Raw genomic sequence first — 14,393 nt, 5'->3', positions numbered from 1 at the left:
TGTCCACAACACAGTGGTAGTGAGTTGCTTCGATTTTCCACGCTCACCAATAAACAAGTCATCTGGACAAAACCTAAGCAGAGAAACATTGTAGTTACATGACATCCTAACAGACATCTACAGAACATTCCATCCAAACACTGGGGGAATGGTGTGTACACAGGTGCCCAAAGAATCCAGAAAAGGTCCCTGAGTCTCTGGAGCTAGAGTTCCAGGCAGTTGTGAGCCTCCCAGCATGGGCCTCAGCAAGATCTTAAGTGCTGAGCCCTCTCTCCAGCCCCATTACTCCATCTTCTGATGTGGAAGCTGAGGTTAAGGAAGTTGTCTAAGAGCCTGAACCTAGGACATCAAGCATCTGGGATCCCATGAGAGATGGGGTCTAGCTCTAGAAAACTCCTGGGTCATCACTAAGGGACTCAGGTATGACACCCCAGGGGCCAGAGGAGTCAGTAATGATGGTGACAGAGTGGATACCTGTTTAGACTGAGCTTCTGCAGAGCAGCAAGCGCTCTTAACCACTGAGCAATCTCTCCAGCTCCTCCTCCTCCTCCACAGCTCAGTATTGATGGTATCTTTTAACTTAAAAATTCTTCTAGCTCAGAAAATCTACTTTATTTTGCACATAACTACAAATCATCGTCTTTTCTCTGAAATGACTGATCAACTACTTTCTACAGCGATGACTCTAGAGATAATTTCCCTTCCATGTCCCATGTGGATAGGAGGTGTAATTTTACTGCCTCTGCTGACTCTGGCTTCACTCCAAACCTCCCCAAATTCAATCCTTTCCACCGTGTTCACATGACTCACTCTGCATCATTAACCAGATTAGTAAGCAACCCAAAAGCCTAATCAGGATTTCGCTCCAAAACAAACTTTCTCTTAGGAAAGTTTCTGCTTTGGATAGGATGTGAGTTTTGGGTTACAATCGGGGAGTGAAGGATTTTATTAATCATTTATCTTACTGCTTTCATTTCATAGTCTACCAATCTTCATCTGAATTTTCTCCCAGTTCCTCCATAAACAAGACTTGTTAAGGAAGGTCTTACTCAGACCAGTCCAGATTAGGCACCTGTGATTTGTTTTGCCACTGTGTTCTAGTTATCGTGGTAAACTGCAATCTGAATGGAATATTCCAGTCAATTTTCCTTTAAGAGAATCCTCAACTTGCCTTTGATCATGTATACTTTCTGCATCCAGGGTGAAAAGCCTGGACCAAAAAGACATTTGGCCTCCCTTGTAAATTGTACAGCCTGTGACAATGACGTCAACATCTCTACTGGGGCTTGGGGGTGGGAGCTAAGATGAATGAATCTTAAGTGTGAATTTGCTTTGCTTTGAAGTCGTTCTTTTCTATCCCAAGAACAAAAATGGTGGTACACAATCCTACACCAGCTTAGTCAAGGAGCTTGTGATTTAGAGACAGCAACTCCATTCCGTGTATAGAGATGACTTGGGAGAGGATGACAGTCAGGACATCCAGACCAGAGCCCTGTGTGCACTTCCAACACATGTGAGGAAACCCTGATGACACCCTGTTGTCTGAACAGCCACCCCTGTGCAGGCACCAGCCAGTCTCCAAGGCCAAGGTCAGGCTGGCCCCCTAAACTCCTTCCTGCCTGCCTGTCGTTCCTGCAGAGCAGAGAGTACAAAGGAGCTTTAAAGGAGTGAGTACATCAAAAATATCATCAACCTAAATACTGTGATTTCAAGTCATTTTTCAGTGCTAAGAAAGAAAAAAATAAATAAAACAGTAGTCAAGCCTCTGAAGGCAGTGTTTACTCTTGCAGGAAAGAGGACGCGTAGCAGGACTTCTGACGGGGCTGTCAGAGTGTGCTTGGCAATTTAACTATTAATAATAGTAGAAAATAAATAAATAAATAAATGATAAAGCTTTGAATTAATCCAGCATCTTTCATCTCCATGTATCAAAGAGCACCCCAATAACAACACATCTGTGAAAACACGTAAGTGGCATGGGTTGTCATCCATCAGGGACAGATGAAAGAACAGAAGGGCTATGAAGCCCTCCCCCAGCAAAGCAGCTGGGACAGGTGGGGGCCCTCCTCAAGGGGCCCCTTCTTCCCAGGGCTGGGGGAGTCCTTCCATTAAGGGACTCGGGTATAATGAGTCCTTGAACAGGAGGAGGCTCTGAGTTTCTCTCTGGAATTCTGGCAATAAAGTGCACCTGACGGAAGAAACACCCTATCCATGCTGATGAGTCAGAGGGAGGGAGGGAGGCAGACAGAGAGGAAGGACAGATTAGGGCTTTTTCTGGAGTTTCTATGCACTTGGCATTATGGGAGGCATATACTTGTCCAGCATTTACTATATGCCACTAATCAGTGTTTGTGTCTGTCTTTCAACTTCATAATCTCATGTTTTATGAGATTTTCTAAAAAAACTTTTTTCCCAGTTTCCCAGTTACTTCTGACAGTCCAGCTAGATATATGCTGGAATCCCTCAGTCTGTCTTCCATGTCTGCTAACTTGTCTATTTTCATCTCTGTCTTTGTGCAGCCCCTGGGGTGAAGTCACTAGTGTTATACCCCAAAATTCATTGCTGCTATTTTAGGCATATCTAGCCCAGATTTAATCCTGTCTCCAAAACAAGGCAAGTTTTTTTTTTTTTTTTTTTTTTTTTTTTTTTTTTTGGTTTTTCGAGACAGGGTTTCTCTGCAGCTTTTTTAGAGCCTGTCCTGGAACTAGCTCTTGTAGGCCAGGCTGGCCTCGAACTCACAGAGATCCGCCTGCCTCTGCCTCCCGAGTGCTGGGATTAAAGGCGTGCGCCACCACCGCCCGGCACAAGGCAAGTTTTTATTCCAAATTATTTTTTCCTCCTCTGGGGACCAATTAGTCAATTTTCATATGTACCTGTTCTTGATTTCTATGTGTATGTTTTTGTTGTGTGATTTCTTGCCATTTGGGGTACAATTCCTTCCTCCATAGCTTTGTAAAACTCAGACATGCTCATTTGAAAGCCATCTTCAGATTGCTCTGCGTGGTGGTTTGAATGGCAAATGTCACCTATAGGCACATAGGGAGTGACATTATTTGAAAGGATAAGGTTATGTTGCTTTGTGAGAGTATGTGCAGCCTTGCTGGAGGAAGCATGTCAGTGGGGGTGGGCTTCGAGCTTTCAGAAGCTCAAGCCAGCCCAGTGTCTCTCTCTCTTCCTGCTGCCTTTAGATCCAGATGCAGAACTCGCGGCTCCTCAGCATCACATCTGTTTGCATGCTGCCATGCTTCCCACCATGCTGACCAACGGACTAGGCATGTGAACTGCAAGCCAGCCTAAATTAAATGCTGTCCTTTATAAGAGCTGCCATGGCCGAGTGTCTCTTTGCAGCAACTGAAACCCTAAGACAGTGTTATCCACATCTCAGCAGGAGCAAATGCTACTGCTTTTAGCACACTAGCTGTTTTCCTGTAGTTGTGGGTCACCTCTTCCAGCCCCCATGCTTCGGAATTTTCTTTGGGGGATCTGAATTCACCTGGAGTATTTTCTGGTCCCCCCTGCACCTTCTCTCTCCTACAATCCCTTCTCTTTTGAGTTGTTTGGTTTCTTCTCTCAGCATCTGCAGCCCAGGGTCAGATCTGATAATGGTAGCTTGACCGTCTTGTTCTAGGGGTTCTTGAGGTCATCACAGATCTAGTCATTGAGTGAGCAGGAGCCAATTGAGGCACTGGAGGTGTGGCTTCATCTGCTCTTTCCTTCCACGCAGACATCCAGCTTGTAGCACATCATAGGTCAAAGCATTAATGGAAAGCCACCTCCAGGGCCAGCAAGATGGCTCAGCAGGTAAAAGGACTTGCTGCCAAAGCCTGCTGCACCCTCCGAAGCAACACTGAAAGGAGAGAACTGACTTCCCACGTTGTCCTCTGGCCTCCAAATGTGCATCTATACTTGCATACTCATCATGTGCATGCGCACATGCTCGCATGCGTACATAGACACACAAACATACACACACACACACACACACACACACACACACACAGAATAAAACACTGAAAAAATCTTCTAGCTACCGAATGGAGACAGGCATGTGTAACAGCTGTCAGCTTCATCTCATTATTTTTGGTCCTATGTCCAGTCCTGAGTCCAGACCCTTTGAACCCTAACATCAGACAGACCCTTACTTCAAGCTACCTAACCTGTTCTCAAGGCCCAGGGCTCAGCAAGTCTACAGCCTTATCTACTGCCTACTGAAGATCAGTTTCTGGGTCACAAAAATGTTAATCTTGTCAAATGAGCCTGTGCATGAATACTTTTTGTAATATTTATTTTTGTCAATGAAATGCCTTTGGAGTCAAAGGGTCATTTACAGTGTGAATCAACTATCACAAGAATCAGTCCAGGGATTTGGGCCTACAGTAGGGCAAGCCTTACATAACCATCCCTAGCCAGACTTTGCTCACTCACCTTCATGATGAGGGCTGCAAACCCAGGTCCTGGGCTCGTGAAAGCCAAACCTGGACCATACAAAGCCCTTAGCCGTGAGCCAGAGACGTTATGCCCTGTCTGTGTACTAATGGTGGACTTGCCCCTGAATGCCACAATGAACCTGAGTGGCAGCTCCTAGTAAAGCGAGCGCCCAGTATCTGAGTGTGCACTATCCAAGTGGTCTCTGGGTACAGAAATGGAGGCTGAAGCCCTTGTCTATAAGGCTTGCTCTTCTAAAGTTTTAAGTCCATATGTCTTTGGACTTATTTTTTAGGTCCTCATTAAAATCAGTACATAACCACCCATGCCTACACTTTAGTGTCGGAGCTCTCTGATCAGACTCTCTGGACATAGGTCCCAGGTACATAGAATCTGAGTCTAATACCTGGTTCAGTCAGGATCCAAAGACTCTCACAGGTGCACACCATACTTCTCCCAGTATGGACCTTAATCATGCATTTTTCTAGCTGGATCCCTTGCCCCATTCATCTGGGACTGCACAGGAATTATGGAGTTAGTATTTTCTCTTGTGTACTTCTTGCCACAGGTTTGCAAGTAGATCTCATCACCATTTTTTCTATCAAAGCTGAAACAATTAAAGTGGATAAAATTCTTGCAATAACTCAATAAAGTAGCTATTGATATGACTCCTTAAAAACAGAATATGAAGTCAAACTGAGTGACAGTTTCCAAGATCCTAGAGATGCTGAGCCTTTGAACCAAGACTGAAGGCTTCATTAACTTCAACCCAAAGTTCATGCCCTCAGTGGTAGGCAATGTAGCCAAATCCTCCCTGACACTGATTCCATAAGGTCATTTCATGGCATATGACATTGTCACCAATGCCCTCCTCCAGAGAAATGCTCCCTCCTCAAGTTTCCATGACATTGACTTGGGGTGAGACCTTCACCTCCCTCTGTCTTCTCCTACCAGCCCTTTGTGAGTGGCACTATTCCCTAGGCTACAGCCTAGGTGAGACAGAAAGCTGGTTAAGAGCAATCAGGCACAGGTGAGTTTATTCTCCCTATTCTTGACTAGCGATGTGATATGACTAGCTACTTCAGTTTTCGCCTTGACTCTCCCAAAAGGATGGGCCATAACCTAGAACTGTAAGTCAAACAGCTCCTTCCTCTGCTATGCTGTGTTTTTAAGGGTGTCTTATCACAGCAACAGAAATGAAACTAAAATACAGGTCATCATTTCCTCCATGAATCCTGGTGTTCCCTGGAACTTGGTCCTCTCTTCTCACATGCCATTCTCTCTAGGTGATGTGACATACACCTCTACAACATTCAAAGTCTGACGACTGTTGAACCTTCATTTTCTTTGTATTCAGTCCACATTTCTTTCAATGCCCGTCTTTTTAGATATCCCCAGGACTCCTTGATTTCAACAAAGGCAATCCTGAATCCACTATTTAGATTCCTGTGTGTATAGCATTCCCAGCAATACTGCCATCTGTTTGAATACGTAGCCTTATGTATCCTCCATAGCCTTATGACCTGTACCGGAAAGTTTCTTTAGTGACAGGGTCCTGAGAAGGAAGATCCAAGGGAACAGTGGTAAAAAAGAATAAGTGGGCTCTGGAGGTCTTGCACAAGCTATGTCTTGTGCCAAGAAAGCTTATTAAAAAGTACAGCACTTCATATACTATTCCTGGGGAAAGGGAACAGGACAAAGTCATCAGGAAACTAATCAGGCTATGTCACATAGAGGGAACCCAGAATATCTTGAAAACATTGCAAACAAAGCACGCACAGCCTTGGAACTGATAACTATATCCCTATACAGGAGCAAGAGTTGGATTCTCAGGATCTGACCATACCGCTCCCCCCAAGGCCATGGCTCAAGGTCATTACCATCTCTGCCGAGCATATTCCTGGTTCTAGAGGAGGAGCTGGTTCCTTATCTTTACATCAGGGCATGGGGAAACGGGAGCTCTCCCAAAGCCCTGGATAAAAGACCCTGGCTAAAATTCTTGCAACAATCAATGGCATAGCTACTATTATCATGACTCCTTAAAGACACAGAAGATGAGGTCAGACCAACTGACAGCCTCCAAGATCCTAGAGATTCTGAGCCTTTGAGCCAAAATTGAAGGCTATGTTAACCTCAACCCAAAGCCTGTGCCCCTCAGTGGAAAGCTATGTAGGTAAATCCATCCTGGTACTAATCCCATAAGACCACTTCAAGGTATATTACTAGATCTGCCAAGCATGTTCCTAGTTCAGAGAAGAAGCTATGTTCCTTCTCCACACATCAAGGCCTCAAGGAAAACCTTGGATCAGCCTAGCCCTCAATAGGCCCTAACAATGTGTTAAAGCATAGGATCCCGGCTGGTGGTACTATTCTGGGAGGCTTCAGTTTTAGGAGGTAGAGCCTAGTGATGAAAGTCAGTCACTGGGGAAATAAGGAGCTCTTGGGGGTATCTTGTCCCTGTCTCCTCTCTATCTCCCTCTGTCTCTGGTCATTGTCTACCATGAAGTAAAGAAGCTCTTCCATGCCACTTCCTCCCACCTCCATGATGTTCTGGCCAAACTTGTGGACCAACGAACCACGGACTGACACCTCTGAAACTGTGATTTGAAGTCATCTTTATTCCCTTGCATTGTTCTCGCTAGAGGTCTAGTTACAGCATGTGAGAAAGCTAACTAATCCACCATCCACCCAGGCTTCCTGAGATCCTAGCAAGAAGCCCACACAGCTTAGTGCCACAGTCTAACATCACAGGCAGCTCCCAATTCAGGATGGTCTGCTGAAGCTGCCACAGTCTAACATCACAGGCAGCTCCCAATTCAGGATGGTCTGCTGAAGCGGCCAGCCTTCACATCCCCATATCCTGCCAGAGGAACATTCCATCCCATGCTGCCAGGTACCAAGAGCCCACTCTTACCTTCATCCTTCCCCTCTACCATGACACTGCAGTTCTCACATTTTCAGTCACCTATTACTTCCCACATGCTAGACTCCTTTGCAGCTATGCCCGGGCTCCTGTAGCGCCTACAGGATCCTCAATCCTGGATAAGCAGCATCAGTCTAAGTTTCTCCTGCTCATCTGGCCAACCACATTGTCTCTCCCGGGGTCTGAGCAAAGACAAGGTCTGACTGCTTAACTCAGATCTCCCTGAGTTTCAACATGTGACCTCGATTGATATTTTTATGACCATCCATCTGGCATCGGGGACTTGCCATGTGACCAAAACACACCTGACTTTCCTTCTTCCTCCCAACTTCCAGAGTCCCACATCCAGCCTTCATCAGATATTGAAGTCATTAACTAAAAACAGTTTTAAAAATAATGCCTTACCCCCAGTAGGGGCAGCATGTGATGTACAGTTCCTTCCAAGGCAGTGATCAGAAGACTGTGTGCGCATCAGAGATGTTTTGACAGAGGTGTCAGCATCCAGAGTCAGGAAGTTGGCATAAAGGAAAGGATTCAGAGGAAGCTCAGCTGAGGCGCCTCGTAGGAAGCTATGATGCTACAATCTGCACATGACGAAAGCATCTATAATGACTTAGAATAGCACAAAATGAGATCATATAGCTCAATTGGTAGAATATTTGCCTAGCATCCAGGAAGCCCTGGGTTTGATCCCCAACAATGCTAGACCAGACATGGTGGCACACACCTATAGTCTCAGTGCTGGGAAGGTGGAAGAAAGTGGATCAGGAATTCAAGGTCATCCTCAGTTACATAGTGACTGAAAAACATACTTGGCTACATGAAAATTTGTGACTAAATAAATAAATGAGAAACAAGAACAAAAGATAGTATAGTTTGGATCTTTATAGCCCCTCACCCAAGGGTCATGTTTTGAACGCTTGCCGTGCTATAAGAAGGCAATGGGACTTTTGAGAGGTGGGGTTTCATTGACTAGGCCATTGGGAGCATGCTCAAAGGCTTGTCTCCTAGATAAATCTAGATTACATCAAGTTGACAATTGAGATGAACCATCACACCAGAAAAGACAGAAAGTCACTCACACCCCTTCACCTGCCCTCCACCATAGCCCCCTCAAAGACTCCAGCTGTAGCTGACCATCCTTCTACCCAGCCTGACTTCCTCTCATCCTCATCCTCTCTAGGACAGATGCTACTCTCTGATCCCTGATATGGAGTAGTTAAGATAGCAGAGGAAGGACGGAGAGGACCAATAGACCATGTTGGTCCTTCCCACAGAAGTCAACTCCCCCAACAGTCAGATGCCAAATATCTGGGTCCGGGCTACTACAGCTAGCACAAAAAGATCAGTCTCTTTCTCCCTAGAGAGAAACGAGTCTCAGACTGTAGAGCCTGGGAAATGTAACCATCTCCTTGTTATCAATGTAAAAACTGAGCCAAGCTATTTGCGATCTAAATCAAAATAGAACTGTATCTGGCAAACTCATTTTTCTCAGGTCCCAGCAGCTCCCCGAGATACATTGTCTACGGATAGGGGGAGCGAGACAGACAATGGCAACTGCCAGGAGCCATTGATCACTTGTTTCATGTACAGAATGAACCCTTAATCACTGTCGCTTCAGAAAAAAGGGGGGGAAATTGAGATGGATTCTCAAGTGCCAACGGCAGAGAACTTGGTAATTGTAGCTCTTTCGTTAAAACTTTGGAGCGCAGTAAGTTTGCCGCAGCGGTTCATCTCTGCCTTGGTTGGTGCAGCCCTATTTGGCTCATCTCTAAGGGGTTCAGTAGAGCATCCTGAAGGTCAGTGGGGAGCGGGGGTCTTCCCTCCCAGTGAGATGAGCAAAAGAAGCATATCTGTGTCCTAGAATGGGGCATCTGAGTGTGCCATAGACAGCCTGTCACTTGGATCCTGTGTCCGTTTCCACCCCATCACACACCTTGACTTCCTTATTTGGGAATAGCTCACATCAACTCCTCGTTCACCTCTTGCTGGTTTATTCTGCCCAACATCTTGAACCAGTTCTTCTATGGGCAATGACATCTATTTATTCATCCATTTCATTTGTACACAATCATTGATGACTTAGTCTGTGTTTGATGGCCACCAAAGAGATATAGCTCCCACCTGTTTGAGGTTCTGGTCCTCGATGGAGGGTGATATTGTCCCCCATCCTTTGGGTTTTTTGGAAATGTAAAAATCTTAGTGTTTTTATATATAAAGTATAACCGTGCCATATATGCCATAATACACAAATATGCAGCATATTTCCAGATTTCCAAATTTCATACATAGCAGGTGAGGAAAAAGATGTCAGAACACTGTGGAGAGGAGCAATCACAAAAGAAGGGTACTTGTGCATATTTGTTTCATAGGATGCCTTCTCCCCCCCTCCCCACCCCCCGCTCATCTTCTGTGTGCTCTCAGCAAATGTCTGTTCTTCTTTGCCCCCGTGTGACCTTCATGCAGCTATCCAGCAGCATTACTCTTGGGGTTCCCATCTTCATTCCAGCTGCTAAACTGCTCTGTAGGATGCTACAGACGAGGATCATATTGCAGTCTGCTTTAAAGCCTTTGCAGGGTTGAGGATACCGTGGAGTCTGTAAACCACTTGCAGTATAAGCATGAGGACCTGAGTTCAAATGACATGTTCATGGAACAAGCCAGACATGCTGTCACACGCCTGTAATCACAGTACTTGAAATACGGATATAGGCAGATCCTTGGGGTTTGGTGGTCAGCCAGCCTCTTATAACTGCAAGCTCCAGGTTCCAGTGAGAGACACTGTCTCAAAATCCAGGTAGATGGCTCCTGAGAAGCAATGGTTAAGGTGGTATTCTAGCTGTCACATGTATTTGCATACATGTGCTTGTGAGCCCACCACACAAAAGCCCACTTACACACACACACACACACACACACACTCACACACACAATCAGAAATAAAATAAAGCCTTAGACTTTAGCAAAATAGTCAGTCCAGATACATTTTAACTAATGTAGAATGAAAGAGTGGGCTGTGGTGTACATACGGCTTTGTTAGAAGAACCAGCATTTATTGAGATCCTCTGGGCTCTGAGCATCATGGTGGTCTGCCACATGGCCTAACAAATTTTTGTGTTCACCCTAGTCCTAGAGATAGCAAGATAGAGACAGAAACCATCTCTGGGGAAACAAGAGTTAAGTGGGGGTCCAGGCAGCGGTGTGCAGGAACTGGTGCCTGCTGCTCACTGGAGCCTGTTCCGTTTTCAAGAATTTTTCAACCTGTTTGTTAAGCCACTGACTGTATGAAATTGATCGTGATGGGAATATTTCCATCATGGAAGCTGGCAAACATCACAAATCAGGTCTTTTGTCCTCCCTTCCCCAAGAAGGTGTCACTGGCTGTCACTGGTTCCGTGGCTGGCAAATGACAGCCGGCATAGGCTTTCACGTTGTGTCGTGCTGCCCCTTACCCACTGCCAGGGAGGCAGAGGGAAATATCTACCCGTGCATTGGAGGCCCCTCCAGCATCTCGGTGAATAACCCCTTTTTAACATCACAGTACTTGAGTAAATTCATATGGGGAGATGCACAAAGAGGGACACTTGAAAGCCACCCTCTTGAACACTTGGAGTCTCAGAGTTAAAGATAGAGAAGACAACTCTTGAACATGCCTCATTATTAATAGCCCAAGGTCTTCCAGGGAGTCTGGCTGCTTTACCAAGGGTGTTGCAGACACATGTCTTCCCCTTTTCTCTCAGTATAGTTCTGGAATGCCAAGTTCATGATCCATCTCAAAATGAATACAACCAAATGCCCTTACACAGCTATCAGCGGCTTTGTGTGCAGAGAGAATGCCCACCTGACCCAGATGCAGCTAATAGGGAACCAGCCCCATGCCAAATCTAGGGATCCCATAAAATATCCCAGTGGATCATAACAGAATAAGTCATGCTGAAAGGGCAAAGAACTCTCCTAAATCTGTGACTCCCTGTACATCCCCAAATATTCCAGTTAAATTGTAAGGACCTGGAGTTGCTTCTGCTGCATGCTCTGAATGCCAAACATATTAGACAAAGGAGTTTGAGTCTGCCATCTTTAGAATACAGATATGTTCAGAATGGCATCCAGGATAGCTGGTGTTAAACCATACCATTCTCAGCCAGCCACTCACAGCCCCCATATACTTTTGATTCCAGTGTCTGCTTTCTGACTGTTCAACAAACCAACCTCGTCTTTTCCCCTGCGTTGGGTTCTGTAAGGAGCTTCCTAAGCGTAAGGTTCAGCTGAGAAGCTGTGCTGACAAGACAATAAATAACAGGGTGATGCTGAGCCTGAATTGGTGCATTGTGCTAGTCTGGGCCCACAAACCGTGTCATTATTTGTCAATGGCTAAATACAGAGTTTGGTTTCCAGAAAGGAGCATTATGAAGAGAATTAATATTGGAGATGTGGAGAGAGAAAGACGTACAGGGTGGGGAAACTGTCCTTGTTGGAGACTGGGAGCCAACAAGTACAATATATTTTTGGTGAATGTGGTGGAAATGGCTGTAATGTTTGAGGGGGGCTTTGCTCCTGCCGTCTGTTCTCCCCGGACTCTCTACCAACACCTGCCTGCAGTCACCACCTGGAAGGAAAGAGCCAAAGGGCTCCTTACCAACAGTGATCATATGACCTAGATATTTTTTTTTCCTAAGACCTGTTGTTAGTGTTAAAAGCAGGTTCTCCATCCAGTTCTGTCAAGAGACTCCAATGCTGTGGCTCTAAGACATCACATACCAATACAGACATAAGACATTACATACCAATACAGTCCTAAGACATTACATACCAATACAGTCATAAGACATTACATACCAATACAATCCTAAGCCTGGATCCAAACTAAAGTGTGCTGGTCCAACGACCCAGCAAGTTCCTTGAGCCTTTGGTCTCAGTGTTCACATTTGCCCTTCAGCATCTTTTGTCTCTTCTCCTGTTCCCCAGAAACCAAGCAGTTGTGTTCCCAGAGAAAGAGTCTGGAGTGCAGAGTGGAGGGTGCCCAGGATGCTCCACAGCCTGCAGGTACTGGGCTCCACGTCTATGCCAGGGCCTTCATCTCCCAGCACGTAGCTTCCTTCCTCCTTTCCTTCTCACCCACCCACCTCACACACCCTTAAGCCCAAGGACATGTATTTTCCTGTGACACCGATGTGCTATGGAAAAGCAGGCCAAAGGTGCCTAAGCTACACTCTCCCTCCTCCCTGTCCTGGCTAGTAGTGTCTGCCAGCTTGACAGGATCGAGAATCACCAAGGAGACAAACTTCTGGCATGTCTGGGGGGGAGGGGATCTAACCTGGGTTGAAGTGGGAAGATGTATCCTCCTGGGGACCTGTAGGCTGCTCCAGCCCATGGTCTGGGTTGCCAGACTGGATGAAAAAGAAGCAGGCAAGCTGGGGGCAATTATCCATCTCTCCCTGTTTTCTGACTTAGACACAAGGTGAACAGCTGCTTCCCACCGCTGGAGCCATGCCTTCCTGTCACGATGGCCTAAACCCGCAAACTGAAGCCAGGATAAACTCTCCCTCCTTAAGTTGCTTCTGTCGGGTGTCTGTACTGCAATAAAACAAGTAATTAATATGTGGAGGGGGCTCTGGACCTAGAATGGTTCAAAAGCCCACAGCCACCAAGGAGTCTCTGCTCAGAGAGGTAGACTAGTTCCTCAGCCTGTCTGCATCAAGTCCTGTGTTTCTCAGGTGAGACGGAAGCAGCCACCTGCCCACATTGTTGTAAGAGCCAGGGCACAGCCGTGACACTCCAGCAGGGCTGAGGTGAGTCGGAGGCCTGGGCAAGAATCCTCCCTCCCTTTTCCCCTCCTTTCAGCATTCTGTTTCAAGCAGTGGTCTGTGAGTCCAGCAGCCTGTATGACTCATACACTTGCCTACCCTCCCACGGCTCCTGCTCATAAGGGGCTGAGCCCCAGTAGGAAGATCACAGCCAGCAGCTAGGTACAAAGATAGCAAGAGGGTTATAGCCAAGATGACATGAGATAAACAGCTGGAGACGGTGTAGCCAGCCATAGCTTGGGGCCTAATTACCAGCAGTCAAAGCCCTGGTGACATCTGAGGTCCCTACCAACCCTGAATACCCTCAGATGCCATCCTAGCTGGAGTTTTCTATCTAGGTAGCAAATTAAACAAGGCACGAGGTGTTACAGTGGCCTCCAGGGGCCATCTCTAGCCCCAGCCCACTAAATCTCTGGCTGCTAAAGAAACTGCAGGTGCAAAGCTGCAGCAGAAATGCCACGTCAGGCAGGAAAGAGCACAGAACAGTATCCCACCGTGCATCCCGTCACACCTGGTATTGTAACAGGTGAAGAAGAGAGAGAGTCATGCCTACTAGGTGTCCTGCAGCTAAAACCTGGCCGAGCTGGTGGCTGACCCCGAGGCCAGCCCGCCTGTTGGGCCATGTTCCTTCCCCGAATGCCTTTTGTCCTATTCTCAAAGCAAGTGTTCAAACCCTGCCGGTGGTGGAGGCCTGGGTCCTGTGACACATCCTAGCAGCTCTTGCAAGATTTGGGGCTGTGGAGACTCCTTTCTCTTTACCCAACACCTTCAGAAGCCCCACCTTCAGCTACTTGCAAGGAATGGAATGTTCCCCAGTATGTTGAAGCTCTAATTCTCAAAGGGATGATATTTTGGTAGAGAATTTTGGAAGTAATGAGGTCTGTATGCAGTCAGGGAGGAGTCCCAAGATGGGATTGGTACCAATATAAAGGAAGAAGGAGAGGTACGGGGGGGGGGGAGAGAGATTTTTCTCAGTGCTGTAGCCACCAGTAAGTTGCCCAGGTAGCCCCTTAATTAAGAAACCTTAATTAGATGCTTTGGTAGAACAACAGCAACAAAAAGACACAAAAGTAGAGAGGCCCCTACGGAAGATGTTTCCTTTCCTATAAATTTATGCAGGTCAGTGGTGCACACCTTTAATCCTAGCCCTTAGGAGGCAGAGGCTGGTGGATCTCTGTGAGTTCAAGGCCAGCCAGGGCTGCACAGAGAAACCTTGTCTCAAATAAAACAAAACAAAGGAA

Source organism: Arvicola amphibius, chromosome 3 (assembly GCF_903992535.2).
Source record: "Arvicola amphibius chromosome 3, mArvAmp1.2, whole genome shotgun sequence".
NCBI lineage: Eukaryota > Metazoa > Chordata > Mammalia > Rodentia > Cricetidae > Arvicola > Arvicola amphibius.
This window is presented reverse-complemented; position numbering follows the sequence as displayed.